General features: G+C 39.6%; 1 protein-coding gene across 2 annotated transcripts in view; it reads right to left on the bottom strand.

Moving 5' to 3' along the window:
* Positions 1 to 15,762, bottom strand: part of CNTN3 (contactin 3) — a 423,339-nt gene that overhangs the window by 42,155 nt on the left and 365,422 nt on the right. The window lies entirely within an intron of this gene.

Genomic DNA, 15,762 nt, shown 5'->3' with positions numbered 1-15,762 from the left:
TGGCTGACTCGGAAAAGGAACCTCTGGCAGCAACTTAGGGAGGAGTTTGCAAAGCAGGAGACTTTCTTCTTCATTCCTCTCAAAGGCACTGTCTTTTAAAAATATTCCTTTAACAACTACTTAGTAAGAACTGCTTGATATTAGTCTCCAGAGGGACCATGCTGAGAAGGGAAGAAAACAGTCCTTGTGTTCAGGGAGCTTCCAACTGGAAGACAGAAATCAATCAAATGACTCACAAGTCCATATAGAATTAGGGTGCAGTCCAGGCTCAAAGTGCTTACAGGGATCTATGATTTTCTGGGAGCTCTGCTGAAATCAAAGACAAACTAAGATTTGCGAAACAAGTAGAAATTATCTAAGAAATGAGAGTATGAAAAAAAAAGAAACTGGCCTGCACCAGGGCACACATCCCGTGCTAAGATGAAGAAGCAGGAGAAGGCAGTCTGTTTGAGCAACTCAGGGGAAGGGACAGGTAAACAGGGTTGGGATGATGGGGGTACCGGGGACATAGTCAAACCACAAATGGTTAAACAGTCCTCAGGAAATGAAAAGTTTACTGTAATGGACTGCAAGTTCATATTTATATCCTAACAACAGACAGTAAAGTTCTTTATTTTTTAAATTTTGGGGTATTTTTACAATCTCTAAATTTTGTTAGCATAACCGTCCTATTCTAATATTAAAGTTTTTCCTAGAAAAAAAGTTGTATTTCAAGAACATTCTATGGGGCCAGCGTTGTGGTGTGGCAAGTTAAGCTGCCTCCTGCAGCGCCAGCATCCTATGTGGGTACCAGCTCAAGTCCTGGCTGCCCAACTTCTGATCTAGCTCCCTTCTGATGTGCCTGGGAAAGTACCAGAAGTTGGCCTAAGTCCTTGAGCTTCTGCACCCACATGGGAAACATGGAAGCGGCCTGACTTCGGCTTGACACAGCTTGGGCCATTGCAGCCATTGCAGCCATTTGAGCAGTGAATCAGCAGATGGAAGATTTCTCTCTCTCTCTCTCTGTGTGTGTGTGTGTGTGTGTGTGTGTGTGTGTATGTATGAGAGAGAGAGAGAGACTCTGCCTTTCAAATTAAAAAAAAAATCTTAAAAGAATTGAACATGTTATAAGTATAAAAGGAAGTGGTTTATAACCCAAATTGTCTTTGAAATCAATACTAAGAGAAAATCCAGCATGTATCAGATTAAACAGAAGAAGAACTTATTAACTTTTTCCTTGTATTTTCTTAGGTGATGACACTAATGGAATTTTTGATGTAATTTAAAACGCAGTTTGCACGGAAAGGAAAACTCCACATGATGTGATAACCTATGCCAGGTGAGAATAAAGCAGCAGACAGATCGTTACTAATTACAGGTAGGCTGCAAGTGCATTGTGATGGCTACCATATGCTGAAAATCAAGGTACAAAATCAACTTTGGAATTAGGGGAAGCTCTTGAACATTGCAAATGTAGCATGAACTTTCAGTATAACAAATTATCAGCAGAAATGAATTCCCTCGTAAGCATTCTCGATGTAAATGCTGCTGCCGGACTGCCAAGAAGCATAATTTTCCAGTTTAAGGGGGAAAAAAAGATACTTTTTGACGGCGATTTGGAAGGCAAGGTTGAATAGGCGGCCCTTCTCCTTTTTATCACTTTACACAGCCTGTTATTGCAGAGCTTCCAATATTAATCATTCATCCCTGCACTGGCTTGCCTTCCAAACCCTGACACTGCATGTAAATCATGTCCCAGTGCCTTGAAAACAGCCGGGCTATAGTTCCTTCTGGAATCTGGTTGGTGCTTTCCTCTGTGAAGGTCCTGAAGGAATTGGCACTGACAAGACTACTCCCTGTATTTCTGACCTAGCACATTCAACCTTGCCCCCACCAGCCCCAAGGTCACCTTCGTTACAAACGTACTCTGCTCACCCAAGGCACAGAAAGAATTGTCAGCCACTGAAACATGAAATAAAGCGTTCAGGTTGTAAACAGTTCTAATTTTTCTGACTGATTAACAATTTCAACTGTCACTTGGTTGTCTGAGCAGATGATATCGAAGGCAGGTAAGATACAATATGTTAATATCAAAATTTGTTCGACTTTCTTTGGTATCTGTAAACTGGAATAATTGTTCCATTACAGGATTTAGAATCCCAGTGTGCCCCATCATCAGTGTTTTGAAAGAGTGACACATTAAAGACCACCAAAACATGATAGAAGGCATATTCATGCACATTTGAGGTTGTGTAAAATTTCCCTTTCTTATTTCAACATCAAGCTCATAAACAAGTGGGTATGTCTACTTCTCTGGATCTGCATGGTATGCTGATGGAGGCTGTCACTGGGAACTGGTGATGTCAGGACAACTTGACTTTCGCGCCCCCTGGGATTCTGATCCAGTATTCTGTACACATCAGTCCTTGGAGTCACACCTTCCTGATGTCTTCCCATGTCCAAGCACCGGATACTCTACTATTTATTTCATTATTTCTTAATCTGTTCAGCCTGATTCAACTTAAATTAATATGGAAATCTATGCAGAAAACATATCTTTTACCTTAACTAGAAATCTGTCCATCACAATAACAGATACCTGCCCCAAAGAGTCCTATAATACGACACAAATAAACACAGTAACATAAGTGGACATTAGCTGCAGATTTTTCAAGTGTCGGAGCGTGAGACCCCACTCTGATACCTTACAAGGGAGACTAGCTGGTAGCACACAATAGTTAATGACAAGTCTACCCTCATACTTAACCATTCTCCTTTATTTAACCTAAATGACACTAAGTAAAAGAGCAAGCAGAATAGCTCTCTCAGTCTCTGTGATATTCTTTCATACTGCCTGTTGAGGACATGGTTTGTTTTGAAAAAACACTGTTTTTGCTTAATTCATCAGTTCTCAATGCTGGCTGTACTATAAATTCACCTGGGGAATCTTTGAAAAAATATCAGAAGTGCCTGGGCCACATTCCAGAACAATTAAATCAGAATGAACTAGAAAGAGGAGACCCTCTGGGAGATTCTAATGAGCAGGTAGGGTCAAAAATCATTAAACCTCCTGGGATTTTACATTCCCTCATCTTCTCCCCTCTTAGAAATGAAAAGGCCTAAGATAATTGCTCAGATCTCTCCTCACTCTAAAATGCTGCTGTTAATAAATGCATGAGATAATCATCAAGTTAGATTGTATATTGCGGGGCTGAGAAGCTGAGAACAGTATACCCATACATACTTTCATCTGTAGAGGTAGGTGATAAAACTAGTATTTGTGAAACACATAGTATATGTCAAGCATAAGGCTCATTTCCTTGATATGACCTTGCCTGGGTATGCTCATCATGATTTTAAAACCAATAAGCAGTGAACTAATTCAATATGGTGATCCATTTCTATGGATACAGACAGAAATCTGCTATTCATCAATCTGAATCACCCTAGGATTACTCTTGATTGATGTGACAATTTTTGCATAGAATTTTCAAGTCAAATGTGCTTACTCTGAGGAACAATTTAACTCCTGGATCCTATTTCATTATTTTTTGTCTTTACTCTTACAGTGGAGGCATAAAGTTCACTGGGAGGAGACTTGCCCCCTGTAGAAGGCTATGCCAATACATAAGAGAAAAGAAATCCATCAATACAAAGGAATAAAAGGCCACTGTTTCCTGAAAACTTGACCAAGTGAGGCCAAATGACTTAAGCTTACTTCTGGTACCAATAAGTATTATTATATAACAAATTACCCTGAAACTTAGTGTTTTGGAATGAGCAAGAATCAGTGGGAAGAGCCCATTGGCTTGTCATTTACATGACTGGCAGGTTGGTGTTGGCAGTTGGTTGGAGGTTCAGCAGGACCTGTAGGCCTGGGGACCTTGCTCCTCTTAAGATCAACCTCTCCACCATCTGCTTTGGCTTCCTCATCCCATAGTAGCTGGATTCCAAGAGCTGTTGTGTCAATCAATTAAGGTGAAATGTATGAAGTTTCATAAGCAAGTCTCAGAAATCATACAGCATCATGCCTGCTGTTCTTCTCTGACCACCGTAATTACAATGGTCTACTAGGTTTCAAGAGAAGAAAGGGTTTTTATAACCTGAGGGGAAGAAATGTCAATGTTGGATAAGACATACAGCAGCCATCATTGGAAAACTCAATCAACCACAGCCCTCCCGAACCATGGCACCTGCCCTAACGCCTGTGCCTTACACAGCTGGCCTATGTGGACTGTACAAGAGTAGTCCTTTACCCTCTTTTATTCCTTGGGTTCCTCTCATAAAAAGAGCTGAGAGAGGGAGAATAGTGAGTTCGTGGTATTTACTCAGCAAGATTCTTCCTTGCAGGCTGTTTGAGCTGACTGTGCCAAGAACCCAAAATAGGTTTTTGAAAAAAAAAAAATGAAGCAAACTTTGGACTAGACACCCTTCCTTTCATGTTAATAACCTGTGTGTGGGCCAGAGAGAGGACTCCCTGGGGCTTGCAGAGAATAAAATTATTCCATCTCCTGAGAGAGTTTTTCCCAAAGAGATCACACTATTTTTATTACAATTGCAGATCAATGTATTCCAACAGTTTTCCTGATACTTCAGAAGTGTGAATTTTTTCAGCTCAAAGTCATAGTGAAAAAGATAAAGAAAGAAAGACGAGGTTCAATATCAAATGTGACTACCAATAGTATATTTTTCTGGTAAAAGTGTGATCTGAAATGTTCAAGTCAGTATAGAAAAAAGTTCAAAAAAGCCAGAATATTTTCTACAATAATAATTTTTAAATTTGATTTAAGGTAAACAAATGTCATGTATTTCCTGTATACAGATTTAGGAACATAGTGATACTTCACACCCTACCTACCCTGCCACCCACACTCCCACCTTTCCTCCTCTTTCCTCTCCTTTCCTCTTCTTAATTTTTAGAATGATCTAATTTTAATTATACTTTATACTCATAAGATTAACCCAACACTAGGTAAAACATTCACCAAATAGAAAAAAAAAAAAAAACAACACTGTTCCTCAATAGTAGAGGAGGGCTATAAACAATCATTGAATCTCAAAATGCCAGTTTCACTCCTATACATTACATTTTAGGTACTCTATTAGTTACCACAGATCCAGGAAAACATACGGTATTTGTCTTTTGGGGACTGGCTTATTCCACTAAGTATAATGGTTTCCGGTATACAATAGTAATTTTTAAACCTCATCCAACTCCAAGTTCCTAATCTCTAAATCTAAAATTTTAAAGTACCCCAAATAAACCATTTATACTTCACTTTATTGTTCATGTTTGTATCAATCAAATGGTACAATTAAATATTACATCTTGCAAAGTAGAGTGGTTTTCATCCTGAAATTGGAACATAAAATCTAAGCCAGCATGAATAATTATAGCTCAGTGATAAGAAGGAAAGTAACCCAATTTAAAAATGGGCGAGTCACTCTGACTCCTGGATTCTAGTCTGCTTGTGAGGACCTGAGATGTTGTCCCTCTGTCTTTTTTTTTTTTTTTTTTTTTGACAGGCAGAGTGGACAGTGAGAGAGAGAGACAGAGAGAAAGGTCTTCCTTTGCTATTGGTTCACCCTCCAATGGCCACTGCAGCCGGCATGCTGCAGCCCGTGCACTGCGCTGATCCGATGGCAGGAGCCAGGTGCTTCTCCTGGTCTCCCATGGGGTGCAGGGCCCAAGTACTTGGGCCAACCTCCACTGCACTCCCTGGCCACAGCAGAGAGCTGGCCTGGAAGAGGAGCAACCGGGCCAGAATCCGGCGCCCCGACCGGGACTAGAACCCGGTGTGCCAGCGCCACAAGGCAGAGGATTAGCTTAGTGAGCTGCGGCGCCAGCCGTCCCTCTGTCTTAACAATCAGCAAAAAGCTTAGATCTGGCAGAGGAGTGAGGTCACAGGGCAAAGCGCTGACCCCATCCCTGGAGAGACAACAGCAGAGAGAGAATCAGGAGTTATCACAGCTGAACGCTCTAAGGGAACGGGGGCCAGGCAGAAAAACCTGAACCCTGACTGACACGTGACTGGGGGACCACAGAAGACACCTCTGACAGTTAAACCTTCGGGGGACCCAGTCACAAGGAGGCTCAACAACCCTGTTAGTTTTAACTCCAGTCCTCATAGTAAATACTGGAGAAAAGTCCCACCATGCTTTTGGAGGGCGTAGGGGAAGAGGAGTATATTGGGGTGCACTCTTTTTAACAAGGTCTGCCCTCAGGAGAAGCTATGTAACTGAGACTAAACCTGCTGGGGTTTAGTTGGAGCCTAATCTACCTGAAGGGAAGGGAAAACCCGACTGCAGCCCCTTCCGGCCATCCTGTCCTACCCAAGGGGCAGGGACAGAGAAGAACTGGAGAAAGTCACAGTCCAGTGTCACCGGCTCTCCCCAAAGATGGAGACTTAATCGCAGGACCGCAGCACTCTCCCCTGCTACACATACTTCCTCATCATATTAGAAAAGGCCTGTTTACACCATCCCTTTTCCCCAATACATTATGTCTGTCATTCAACAAAATATCACAGGGCAGACTAAAGGACAAAAACATAGTTTGGGTTTGGGTGTTTGGTGTGGTGGTTGATGCTGCTTGGGACACCTGCATCCCATGTTGATGTGCCTAGTTGGAATCCCAGCTTGGCTTCCAATGCCAGCTTCCTGCGATCCACACCGTGGGAGGAAGCAGGACATGACTCCTGCAGTTGGGTCCTTGTCATCCACATAGAAATCTAGACTGAGGTCCTGGTTTGGTCCGCACCCCCTCTCACAGGCTACTGTAATTTCATTGTGGGCATTAGAGAAGAGGACCAGTGGATACAAGATAACAGTTTTTGTCTTGCAAGAAAAAACAAAACCTTAAAGAAAATGAAAGGTATACATAACCACTTGTTGAAGACTCATTAAAAACATAATTAATATTCTAAGATCTCTAAGGTCTAGAGATCAAAAGCATTGTAACAGAAATGAAGAATGCCTTTGATGGGATCATTATAAGAATGGAGAAGCTGAGGAGGAAACCCTATGCTTCAAGATATGACAATAGAATCTTTAAAAAATGGAAAGCAAATGGAATATCCATGAGCTGTGCCAAAACTACAACTACTATGCAAGCACATGTGCAATGGAAATACCATAGGGAGAAGAAATATCGAAAGGAATATAAATAAAATATTTCAACCAGTATTAACTAAGAACTTCCTCCAAAGTAATGTCAGACAATAGACCACAGATCCACGAAGCACAAACATCACGAAGATTAATGCCAAGAACAAAGACAAAACTCCTCAGTGTATCATATTTAAACTGATTAACAAAAATCTCAAACGAACTGTAAAGGAAAGAAGAAAAATATCTGACCTATGGAAAGGTAAAGATAAGAATTCCATCCTTGGGGCCGGTGCTGTGGCGCAGTGGGTTAAAGCCCTGGCCTGAAGCGCTGGCATCCCATATGGGTGTGCTGGTTCTAGTCCCAGCTGCTCCTCTTCTGATCTAGCTCTCTGGTATGGCCTGGGATGGCAGTATAAGATGGCCCAAGTCCTTGGGCCCCTGAACCTATATGGGAGACCTGGAAGAAGCTCCTGGCTCCTGGCTTTGGATCAGCGCAGCTCTGGCTGTTGTGACCATCTGGGGAGTGAACCAGCAGATGGAAGACCTCTCTCTCTGTCTCTACCTCTCTCTTTAACCCTTTCAAATAAATAAAAAATAAAATAAAGAATTCCATCCTTCTTCTTACCAGAAATCACGTTAGCAAGAAAGAAGTATTGAAAGTATTGAAAGAAAAATACCAAACAAAAAAAATTAACCTAGAATCCAGTACACTGTAAAATTATCCTTCAAAAGTAAAGATGAAATAAAGACTTTCTTAGGACAAACATAATTATGAGAATTTATTGCCAGTGAGCCTTGCCATGCAAGAAGTGGTAAAAGAAGTTCTTTGGAAAGAAGGAAGAGGGGGCTGGCACCGTGGCTCACTTGTCTAATCCTCCACCTGAGGCGCTGGCATCCCATATGGGTGCCGGGTTCTAGTCCCAGCTACTCCTCTTCCAGTCCAGCTCTCTGCTGTGGCCCGGGAAGGCAGTGGAGGATGGCCCAAGTACTTGGGCCCTGCACCCGCATGGGAGACCAGGAGGAAGCACCTGACTCCTGGCTTCGGATTGGTGCAGCGCGCCGGCTGTAGTGGCCATTTGGGGGGTAAAACAACGGAAGGAAGATCTTTCTCTCTGTTTCTCTCTCTCACTGTCTGTAACTCTACACCTCTCAAATAAATAAATAAAATCTTTTAAAAAAAGAAAGAAGGAAGAAATAAATATACATAAAAAAATAAAGAGTATCAGAAGGTAAAATAAAAGCCTGGTTTTCTTATTCGTAATTGATCTACAAATGATACTTCTTTTATTTGACCATGTATCACATGCAATGTACTTGACCAGGCATACTTCTAGGTATACAGGAAGGTACTTCAGAAAGTCATGGAGAATGGAATTAAAAGGTAAATTTATAATGGTTGAAATACTTTTTTTTAATTCATGCACTGTTTTATCCTAATATGCACTGCCCATTGACTTTTTGAAGACCTTGTACATACAGGAATTTCCAATATTGAACTTATCTTTCAATTCCATTTTCTATGAGCCTTTTGAAGTGCCCTTATACATAACTGTATTATAATTTTTATATCTCAGGGAATTAATGACAATAATAACATAAGGGGCATGAGAAAGAGATATAGTACTTTTTAAAAATTGTAAGGTATTTTTTAAATAATAAGGCTTTTTCATTATAAGCATTACCTGTGAAGTGGACTTGAAGCCTGCTGTATATGGATATGGATTTGTTGTGAAGATATATTGCAAACTTGAGCACAACCACTTAAAAAAATAGAGAATTATGCTTGACAAGGGTCCTAGTGTGTTCAGTTTGGGATAAGATGCCATAGACTGGACACTTTATAAGCCACAGAAGTTTATTTCTCACCATTCCAGAGCCTGAGAAGGCTAACCTTCAGGCACCAGCAGACCTGGTGGCTGGTGAGAACTGCTTTTTGGCTCATAGACTGTGTGACTTCTCCCTGTGTCCTCCCATGGTGGAAGCGAAAGGGGCAGAGTGCTGCTCTTGGACTTTTATTTATTTATTCATTTATTTATTTATTTATTTTTATTTTTTGACAGGCAGAGTGGACAGTGAGAGAGAGAGACAGAGAGAAAGGTCTTCCTTTTGCCGTTGGTTCACCCTCCAATGGCCGCCGCAGCTGGCGCGCTGCGGCCGGCGCACCGCGCTGATCCGATGGCATTGAGCCACTCATGACTGCTTAATCACCTGCCACAGGTTCCACATCCTCATGCCATCATTTTAGGAATTAAGATTTCAACACTTGGGCCAGCACTGTGGCTCACTTGGCTAATCCTCCGCCTGTGGCGCCGGCAGCTCCTCTTCCAGTCCAGCTCTCTGCTGTGGCCCGGGAGGACAATGGAGGATGGCTCAAGTGCATGGGGCCCTGCACCTGCATGGGAGACCGGGAGGAAGTACCTGGCTCCTGGCTTCGGATTGGCGCAGTGCTGGCTGTAGCGGCCATTAGGGGAGTGAACTAACGGAAGGAAGACCTTTCTCTCTGTCTCTCTCTCACTGTCTATAACTCTCAACTCTCTCCCTGTCTCTCTTTCTCACTGTCTAACTCTGCCTGGCCAAAAAAAAAAAAAAATTCAACACTTGGATTTGTTCTCAAGGGCCACCAATATTCAGATTATAGTATTATCATAAGACATGAATAAAATGGAATCATAAACTTCCCAGTTAAAACCACAAAAGCAGATACAACGTGTAAGACAAAACAAAGAACAGGAGTAACAAATAGAAGTGGTAAGAAACATGGTGGATGTCAATAATGATGTGGACATCAATGGCCTAACTATATCAATTAGGACACAAATGGTCACAGTAGTTAAAAAAAAAAGACACAACTATACATGTTCTACGAGCAACTTACTCTATAATGATGCATAGAGACTGAAACTAAAGGGCTGATTCAAGGTATACTATGCTAACACAAGTCCAAGCAAAGAATTAGTTATATTAATTGCAGACAGGGCAGATTTTAACCCAATGACAGATGTCAGGGCTAAAGGAGTGCATTGTGCAATGATAAAGAATCAATATTCCAAGAAGACATAATTTTTAACATGCATCAAAACACGTCAGGAAAAAGTGATAGGGCTGCAAAGAGAAATATATAAATACTCTATTATAGTTGGAGATTCTAACATCTGTCTCTCAAAAAAATGAAAGAAATGAAAGAAAGAAAAGATCCAGCAGACAGAAATTCAGAAAGGACTTTGTTGAACTCAACAGCACTATCAATCAAACTGCTATCATGACTTCTATAGACTACTTCATCCAACAAAAGCAAAAAAATGAATTCTCCTCCAGCTCACGTGCATCATTCACCAGGAAAGGCCACGTTTTTGGCCTTAAAATGGTACCTTAACACATTTAAAAGATATAGGAGTCATACAATATCTGCTCTTGAGACCAGAATGGGAATGAAACTAGAAATCAATAACTGAAAGAGATTGAAAAATCCAAAAGTTCTTGAGGATTAAATAGCAATCTTCTAAGTAACACACATGCCCAAGAAGAAGTCTTATAAGAAATTATAAAATTATTTTTACCTAATGAATTTGAAAATACAGCTTACCAAAACTTGTGGGATATGGTGGAAGCAGTGCTTAAAGGGAAATTTACAGCATTGAGTGCATACATTCAAAATGAAGAAAGATCTAAAATCAGTAATACAAGTTTCCATCTTAGAGAAAGATAAGCAAATTAAACCCAAAATAAGCAGAATAAAATAAATACGTGTTAAAGCAAAAACCAATGAAGCTGAAGACAAGAAATCAACAAACTCCAAAACCGGTTCTTTGAAAAGACTAATAAAATCAATACACCTCTAAGTAGGCTAAGTAGGATAAAAAAAGAAAAAAGACAGAAAACACAAATTAGTACCAAAAATGAAAGCAAGGAGATTACTAAAGATCTTTCAGACATTATAACTGATACTAAAGGAATATTACAAAGATCTTTCTGCCAACAAACTAAAATTCATACAAAAAGAAACAGATAAACTTAACAGGCATATATCTATGAAACAAATTTAATCAATAATCAGTAATCTTCTAAAACAGAAAGCACCAGGAGCAGATGGATTCAATGGTGAATTTTCACAAATATGTAAGGGAGAAATTATACCAGTTCTCTATAATATCTTTCAGAGAAAGGAGCAGAGTGAATACTTCCTAACTCCTCCTATGAGGACATCATTATACTAATATCAGCACCAGGAAAGGTCATTAAAAGATAAAAAATATACAGATATCTCCCATAACATAAATGCAGAAGTCCTCAACTAAATATTATTAAATTGAATCCAACAATGTATAAAACAATTATTGACCAGGAAAACAGGATTTTTGCTAGGTGTGCAAGATTGATTTAACATTCAAAAATCAGTTAATGTACAAACCATCACATAATTAGCAAAAGAAAAAAAACCACAGAAGTATCCCCAAAACTGACAAACTCAGCACTCAAAAATAAAAAAAAAAAAATTCTCAGGAAAATAGGAAGAGAGAAATCTCAACTTGAACATCTACAATAAACATAAAATTAGCATCTCACTTAATGGTGAAAAACTCAAAGCTTTCCTTAAGGAACAAGGCATGGAAAGTTCTTCTCAAAAGTGCTTTCAACCTCACATTGGAACCCTTCATCAATTCCGTCAGACAAGAAAAGGAAATAAGAAATACAGTTGAATATCTTTTAATTTCATTATTGTTTACAGCCCTTGCCTATTTTCCTGTTGAATTTTTTTTGCCTTTTATTTTTTTATTTAGTGGAGCATTAAGCCTTTGACTATAATATAAACTACAAAATGTTATCTCAGAAATAAAAAAATTAATTTACGAAGTATACATAAGGGAAGGAGAAAATAAGAAACTGTCTTGGGGAATCGATGCTGTAGCACAGTAGGTTAAGCCTCTTCCTGCGGTGCTGGCATTCCATGTAGGCGCCCGTTTGTGTCCCAGCTGCTCCTCTCCCAATCCAACTCCCTGCTTATGGTCTGGGAAAGCAGTGGAAGATGGCCTAGGTGCTTGGGTCCTTGCACCCACATGGGAGACCCAGAGGAAGCTCCTGGTTTCTGGCTTCAGATTGGCCTAGCTCCGGGCATTGTGGCCAACTGGGGAGTGAACCCGTGGGTGGAAGATCTTTCTCTCTATCTCTCTGTCATTAATTCTACTTCTCAAATAAATAAAATCTTTAAAATAAAAAAGGTCTTGGTTCACAGACAACATTGTCATCTATATAGAACATCTGAAAGAATCAACAATAACATTCCTGGAACTAATAAGTAATATCAGATGCAAGATTAATATGCAGACATCACTTACTTTCCTATATTCCATTAGTGAACACAGTGCAATTAGAAATAAAAACACTTTTATCATTTATATTTGCATATCCAAAACTGAAATACTTAGGTAGAAAACTTAATACTTAGGTACAACTTAAATACTTAGATACAAAATCTGTACAAAGTCTGTATGAGGTAAACTACAAAACTCTAGTGAAAGAAATCAAAATGAAAAGAATCCAAGTTCATGGATAGGAAAATTCAATATTATCAATATGTCAGTTCAAAACCAACTACAGATTCACCACGACATCATTGGAACCCCAGCAAGTCGTTTTGTGGTTACTGATAAAACTGTATCTAACTTTTGCATAGAAGGGGAAATGACTCAGAATAGTCAAATGACACTGAAGAGGAAGACATCTGGAGGACTGACACTATCCTACTTTAAGATTTACACTAAAGCAATGGTAATCAAGAAAGTGGCATGCCAATGAAGAAGTAGACAAGGAGACAGATAGAATAGAACAGAGCCCAGAAGTTGAGCCACATAAATACAGTCAAACGATATTTGACAACAGAGCAAAGAAAACACAATGGAGCAAAAATGTCTTTTTCAACAAATGGTGCTAGAATTGGACATCTAAAAAAATGAATCTAGACACAGACCTCAAATTCTAAACAAAAAATCACCCCAATTGGATTACACATATAGATGTAAAATGCCAAGATGCTGTAGCAGAAAACTGAGCTGATCTTGGATGTAGTGAAGGTTTTATGAACACAACATCAAAGGTGCAATCCATGAAAGAAACTCTGGGCAAGGTGCACTGCTCTGTGAAAGATACTGTCACCAGGATGCAAAAACAAGCCACAGACTGGGAGGTAATATTTGCAAAAGACAGTTCTTATAAAGGAAGGCAATGCAAAACATACAAAAAACCATTCAAACTCAACAATCAAAAAATGAACAATCTGGTTTAAGAGTTGTATTATGAGAATTAACTGTAACTTGTCCTCAAACAGTACTTTACACTTCATGGTGTGGTGGGCTGCAAATTGTTGAAATCTTTACTTAGTATAGAGTTGGTCTTCTATATATAAAACTATTTAAAACAAATCTTAATGAAGAATGGGATGGGAAAGGGAGTAGGAGGTGAGATGGAAGTGGGGATGGAAGGGCAGGTATGGGGGGAAGAACCACTATATTCCTAAAGCTGTACTTATGAAATTTGTATTCATTAAATAAAAGCTTTCCTTAAAAAAAAAGAAAAAAAGCAGACAAAAGATCTCAGCAGACATTCAGCCAAACCAGATATGCAGATAGCAAGTAAGCATCTGAAAGTGTGTCCACTATCATATGCCATTATGGAACTGGGGATTAAAACAACAACAAATTACTACCACACAACCATCAGAGAGGCCAAATTCCAGAACATTGGCAATACCAAACGCTAGTCACAGGAACTCTCACTCGGTGCTGGTGGAAAGGTGAAATGGTACAGCCACTTTGGAAAATTGCCTGACAGTTTCTTATAAAATTAAACATAACCCTACCATAGGATGCAGAAATTGCATTTCTTGGTATTCACTCAAATGAACTGAAAACTGAAGTCCACATAAAAACCTGCACAGAGCTACTTATAGTACCTTTATTCAGAATTGCCCAAACTCAGAAACACTCACATTATGTGTGGATAAATAAACTAGCGAATCCAGACAATGGAACATATCATTTGGCACTGAAAAGAAATGAGCTAACAAGCCATGAAAAGACATTCAAGCAAAAGAAGTCAATTTGAAAATATATGACTCCAGCTATATGATGTTCTGAAAAAAGCAAAACTGCAGAGCCAGTAAAAAGATGAATGGTTTCCAGGAGTGGTGGGGGAGAGAACAGGCAGGGCACGGAAGAATTTTAGGGCAGTTGGAAACCACTCCCTATGGTGCTACTATGATGGTGAAAATCTTCATTTTACACTTGTCCAAATCAGCAAACGTAAACAACCAGAGTGAACTCCAGTGTAAACAAACTATGGACATGGGGTGATAATGATGGGCCGAGGGCACTGCATCAGTTCTAACAAATGGATCATTCTGGGGCGGACGGATGCTGATAATGGAAGATGTTGGACCTGTGCAGAGATGGGAAGTGCAAGCAAATTCTAAACTTCCCACGCAATTTTGCTGTGAACCTAAAGTGCTTTACAAAATAACATTTATTAATTAAACAAACAAGGCAGTTGCAAAGGACCACATGTTACAGGGCTTCATGGGTATGGGATGTCCAGAAAACACAAAAGTAGAGAGACAGAAAGTAGATGAGTATTGCCTAGGGCTGGGAGAGAAGAGTGGAGGTTTGCAGGGTTATAGTGGATGGATGTGAGTTTCCCACAGGGTAATGAAAATATGGGGGCCAGCATTGTGGTGTAGTAGATAAAGCTGCTGCCTGTGATGCTGGCATCCCATATGGGCACTGGTTCGTGTCCAGGATGCTCTACTTCCAATCCAGCCCCCAGTGAATGGCCTGGGCAAAGCAGCAGAAAATGTCCTAAGTATTTTTGACCCTGACACCCACGAGTGAGATACAGATGAAGCTCTGGCTTCAGCCTGGCCCAGCCCTGGCCATTGTAGCCAACTGGGCAGTGAACCAATGGATGCAAGATTTCTCTCTCTCTCTTTCTCTCTCTGTAACTCTGACTTTCAAAATAAATAAATCTTTCTTTTTTAAAAAAAGGTAATAAAATATGTTAAAATTGACTGTCATAAAAGAAGCCCAGTTTTGTGAATACATGTATAACCATTACAATTAATACTTAATTGGATGAATATTGTATGTGAATTATATTACTACTGTTAAAATGAACTTAGCATGAGTAAAAGACAAAGCTTGATCAACACACAGCACCATCTGCATCATTTGCTGTGATCATTTGTTTGTTTTTTGGATTTATTAGATTTATCATATTTTTTTCTTCAGCCCCTCTTGAAGAATGTACTCACAAACTTTAGTCCTGATGTCCTTTGCCAAACAAAGCCATTCCCAACCATAAACTACACCTGTTGCCAATAGTAAGCATCAGCCTGGGCCTCCAGAAGTGAGTTTTCCTTTAAATTTCCAAATCACACACTCAGATAAATATGTTATAGATATTTACAATTTGGAAGATTCAAAGGAATTATAAGCAATAACAAGTGAATGATTACTATATTAAGTACTTAAAGAGATTTTTTAAAAAAATACCTGCACATTACTGCATTTGGATGTTCGCATGTGGGAAGATACATGAACATATTCACATGTGCACATGCATATACAAGCAATATTAGTGTAAGTTGGGCTTTTCAAGAGGCTAAGCCAGGGGGTATGTCTAAGA

The sequence above is a fragment of the Oryctolagus cuniculus genome, chromosome 10, assembly GCF_964237555.1.
Source record: "Oryctolagus cuniculus chromosome 10, mOryCun1.1, whole genome shotgun sequence".
Classification (NCBI taxonomy): Eukaryota; Metazoa; Chordata; class Mammalia; order Lagomorpha; family Leporidae; genus Oryctolagus; species Oryctolagus cuniculus.
This window is presented reverse-complemented; position numbering and strand designations above follow the sequence as displayed.